Source organism: Colobus angolensis, unplaced genomic scaffold (genome assembly GCF_000951035.1).
Source record: "Colobus angolensis palliatus isolate OR3802 unplaced genomic scaffold, Cang.pa_1.0 Scaffold240, whole genome shotgun sequence".
In the NCBI taxonomy this organism is placed as follows: domain Eukaryota; kingdom Metazoa; phylum Chordata; class Mammalia; order Primates; family Cercopithecidae; genus Colobus; species Colobus angolensis.
In genome coordinates this window covers 1,919,957-1,925,329 of record NW_012115600.1, presented here as the reverse complement: position 1 = coordinate 1,925,329, position 5,373 = coordinate 1,919,957, and positions in this window count along the sequence as shown.

Below are 5,373 nucleotides of genomic sequence, written 5' to 3'. Positions count from 1 at the left end.
GAAAGAAAGAAAGAAAGAGAAAAGGAGGGAGGAAGGAAGGAAGGAAGGAAGGAAGGAAGGAAAGAAAGAAAGGCGCCACAATCAGAAAGGGTCGGGGTTCATTCTTCACAGAACTAGAAAAAACAATTCTAAAATTCATATGGAACCAAAAAAGAGCCTGTATAGCCAAAACAGAACTAAGCAAAAAGAACAAATCTGGAGGCATCACTGTACTTGATTTCAAACTATACTACAAGGCCATACTCACCAAAACCGCATGGTAATGGTATAAAAATAGGCACATAGACCAATGGAACAGAATAGAGAACACAGAAATAAATCCAAATACTTACAGCCAACTGATCTTCAACAAAGCAAACAAAATCATAAAGTGGGGAAAGGACACCCTTTTCAACAATGGTGCTGGGATGACTGGCTATCCATATGTAGGAGAATGAGACTGGATGCTCATATCTCACCTTATATAAAAATCAACTCAAGATGGATTAAGGACTTAAATCTAAGACTTGAAACTATAAAAATTCTAGAAGATAACATTGGAAAAGCCCTTCTAGACACTGGCTTAGGCAAGAATTTCATGACCAAGAACCCAAAAGCAAATGCAATAAAAACAAAGATTAACAGCTGAGACTTAATTAAACTAAAGAATTTGTGCATAGCAAAAGGAACAGTCAGCAGAGTAAACAGACAACACACAGAATGGGAGAAAATCTTCACTATCTATGTATCTGACAAAGGACTAATATCCAGAATCTACAACAAACTCAAACAAATCAGCGAGAAAAAAACAATCCCATCAAAAAGTGGGCTGAGGGCCAGGCCGGGTGGCTCACATCTGTAATCCCAACACTTTGGGAGGCCAAGGCAGGTGAATCACCTGAGGTCAGGAGTTTGAGACCAGCATGGCCAACAGGGCAAAACTCCATCTCTACTAAAAATACAAAAAATTAACTGAGCGTGGTGGCACACACCAGTAATCCCAGCTACTCGGGAGGCTAAGGCAGGGGAATCACTTGAACTTGGGAGGCAGAAGTTGCAGTGAGCCAAGATCACACCACTGCACTCCAGCCTTGGCAGCAGACTCTGTCTCAAAAAAAAAAAAAAAGTGGGCTAAGGACACAAATAGACAATTCTTAAAAGAATATATACAAATGGTCAATAAACATTATGAAAAAATGTTCAACATCACTAATGATCACGGAAATGCAAATCAAAACCACAATTTGATACAACCTTACTCCTGCAAGAATTGCCGTAATAAAAAAATAAAAAAACGGTATATGTTGGCGTGGATGCTGTGATCAGGGAACACTTCTACACTGCTGGTGGGAATGTAAACTAGTACAGTCACTATGGAAAACAGTGTGGAGATCCCTTAAAGAACTAAAAGTAGAACTACCATTTGATCCAGCAATCCCACTACTGGGCATTTACCCAGAGGAAAAGAAGTCATTATACAAAAAAGATACTTGCACACGTATGATTATAGCAGCACAATTTGCAATTGCAAAATCGTGGAACCAACCCAAACGCCCATCAATCAACAAGTGGATAAAGAAACTGTGATTATATATATATATATCTCTCTTATATATATCATATATAAAAATCAATATATATATAATATATCTCAACCTATATATCAATCAATCATATATATATATGATTGAATACTACTTAGCCATAAAGAGAAATGAATTAACAGCATTCACAATGACCTGGATGAGATTGGAGACTATTATTCTAAATAAAGTAACTCAGGAATGGAAAACCAAACCTCGTATGTTCTCATTGATATGTGGGAGCTAAGCTGTAAGGATGCGAAGGCATTAAAAATGATACAATGGACTCTGGGGACTTGGGGGAAAGGGTGGGAGAGAGGTGAGGCGTAAAAGACAACAATAGGGTATAGCGTAAACTGTTCAGGTGATGGGTGCACCCAAATCTCACAAATCACCACTAAAGAACTTACTCATCTGCCAAATGCAGTGGCTCAAACCTGTAATCCCAGCACTTTGGGAGGCCAAGGTAGGCAGAACACTTGAGGCTGGGAGTTCAAGACCAGCCTGGCCAATGTAATGAAACCCCGCATCTACTAAAAATACAAAAACTAGCCGGGCGTGGTGGTGCACGCCTGTAATCCCAGCTACTCAGGAGGCTAAGGTGGGAGAATCGCTTGAACCCAGGAGGTGGAGGTTGCAATGAGCAAGATCTCACCACTGCACTCCAGCCTGGGCCACAAAGCAAGACTCTGTCTCAAAAAGAAACAAAAACAAAAACAAAAAACAAAAAAAGTATGTAACCAAACACCACCTGTACCCCAATAACCTATGGGAAAAAAAATTTTTTACAGGGCTGGGGAACATGAGAGTCCTGCCATTGTGCAGGTGAAAGGAGGGCAAGAGGGCAGAGGAACTGCTCCTGTGGCCTAACACACCCAACATTAGAACAAAAGACTGTAACAAAGGTGATGAGAGTTATAAGCCAGGAACCATGGTTGAAAACCAATAAATAGGATAGGCATGTTGGCTCACACCTATAATCCCTGCTCTTTGGGAGGCCAAGGCAGAAGGATCACTTGGGCCCAGGAGTTCACGACCAACCTGGGCAACATAGTGAGACCTCGTCTCTACTAAAAACAAATAAATTGTCCAGGTATGGTGGCACATACGTGTAGTCCCAGCTACTTGGGAGGCTGAGGTGGGAGGATCACCTCAAACTGGGGAAGTCAAGGCTGCAGCGAGCCATCTTTGTGCCAATGCACTCCAGCCTGGACAACAGAGGAAGACACTATCTCAAAAAAAGTGAAAAAAAAAATGTATATACACACACACACACACACATATATATAATATACTACAGACCCAAAGAAGTGGAAAAATCTAAGTGCTTGTATTCTATGTTGAACAGAAAGAGGCAACCACACAAAAGTAACTAAAATATGTGGGAAAAATAATGAGTATTTTAATAAGGTCTGTTTGTACAGATTTTTCTCAGCCTTGACTCCCTATCTTTGTTGACAAGAATGTTTCTTCCTCCTGGTTTAGGGAGGACATCTTTCACATGGGAGTTTTATCTCCTGCTTTCAGGAAGAAGGAAGAGATGCCAGAGTGCCCTTCTTATATCTGCTGTTTTTCAAGTGCCTTCAGTTCAAAATAATCCTATGCCAAAGTGGCATATTTTCGAGTGGCATATTCTGCCACCCTCCAAGGGTATGGTAACCACGTAAACCATCAAGATATCCCCCTCTCCTTTGACAGGATCACATCTGGTCTGAAGACCCTGTTCAGGTCTGCCTTCTCCTGTTCTGTATCTCCTTTATATTCACAGACATTAACCTCAATAAATTTATTGCATTTCTTGCTCTATCTTGGCATCTGCTTCCTAGAGGACTCACCATAGGACCTAGTAAATCCGCTTCTAGACATTTACCCATGAGAAATGAGAGCATACGTCTACAAAAAGACTGCTGCACAGATGTTCATAGAAGCTTCATTCTTTTTCTTTCTTTCTTTCTTTTTTTAAAAAAAAAAACAGTCTCTCTCTGTCACCCAGACTCTGCAGTGACACCATTTTAGTTCACTGCAACCTCTGTCTCCCGGGTTTGTGCGATTCACACGCCTCAGCCACCTGAGTAGCTGGGATTACAGGCACGCACCACCATACTGGGCTAATTTTCGTATTTTTAGTAGAGACAGGGTTTCAACATGTTGTCCAGGCTGGTCTCGAACTCCTGGCCTCAAATGATCTATCCACTTTTGCCTCTCAAAGTGCTGGGATTACAGCGTGACCCGTCCCCCCTCCCCCTACACCTGGCCTAGAAGCTTCATTCCTAATGGCCCCAAACCGGAAACAACTCCAAATGTCCAGCAACAGGTGAGTGGATAAACAAATTACAGAATAGCCACATGTATTTGTCAAGGTTCCTCAGGGAAACAGAACCAACAGTATGTGTGTAGCTATCCAGAGACTAGAGATAGTGATAGAGGTAAAAAGATTTACGATGAGAAATTGGCTTATGGGATTACGGAGGCTGAGAGGTCCCAAGATCTGCAGTCAGCAAGCTGGAGACCCAGGAGAACTGATGGTGTCATTCCAATCTGAGGGCAATGTCTCAGCTCAAGGAGTCAGGGAGGTAAAGTTTCCTCTTACCCAGCCTTTTGGTTCTATTCAGGTCTTCAATGGATTGGATGAAGTCTACCTGTTAGGGAGAGCAATCTGCTTTACTAGGTCTACTGATTCAAATGTTAATCTCATCTAAAAATATCCCCATAGATGCACCCAGAATAATGTTTAACCAAATGTCTGGGCACCTCATTGCCCAGTCAAACTGACACATACAATTAACCATCACACCATATGAGAGGATACTACCTGGTCACAAAAAGGAATGAAGTACAGATATATACAAAACAGGCTGGGTGTGGTGGCTCACACCTATAATCCCAGCACTGTGGAAGGCCGAGGCGACCCAAGATGGCACCACTGCGCTCCAGCCTGGATGACAGAATGAGACTCCATCTTAAACAACAACAACAACAAATGGATGAAACTTACATACTCAGCAAAATAAACCAGACACACACAAAAGTACACATACTGTATGATTGTAAAAGAAAGCAGATTAGTGGTTGCCTAGGGCATGAGTTAGAAGAGAAATCAAGTGGGACGGAGGACAAGGGAACCTTTTGGGGTGATGGAAATGTCCCATAGTTTTACTGTGATGGCTCTCACACAGGTGTACAAATCTGCCAGAACTCACTGGAAAGGTACACTTAGAGTAGGCATATGTTATCACATCTAAACTACAGCTCAATAAATGGGCCAAGGACAGTGGCTCACACTGTCCCTATGAGTCTCCTTCCAGCAAGCAGAATGGCTCAATGAGTGTGCCACTGCCCACAAATCAAAGAACTATTTCAGTATCAAGGAAATTCGGTTATATTCTTTCCATCTGGGTCTTATTTGTGCAGTTCTGAGAACAGCACTAAGGAAAGTGGTTTTCTAACATAAATCTCAATAAAACATAATGTCTTCAAGAAGAGGTGCAGTGCCCAACAGATCATTTTCAGAAATTAACATGTGGAGGCCAAGTGCAGTGGCTCACACCTGTAATCCCAGCACTTTGGGAGGGTGAGGCAGGATGATTGCTTGAGCCCAGGAGTTCCAGACCAGCCTGAGCAATACAGTAAAATTCATCTCTACAAAAACCTTAAAGAATTAGCCAAGCATGGTGGCACGAACCTGTAGTCCCGGCTACTAGGGAGGCTGAGGTGGGAGGATCATTTGAGCCCGGGAGGTGGAGGTTGCAGTGAGCTGTGATCGCACCACTGCGCTCCAGCCTGGGAGACAGAGAAAGACTCTGTACCAAAA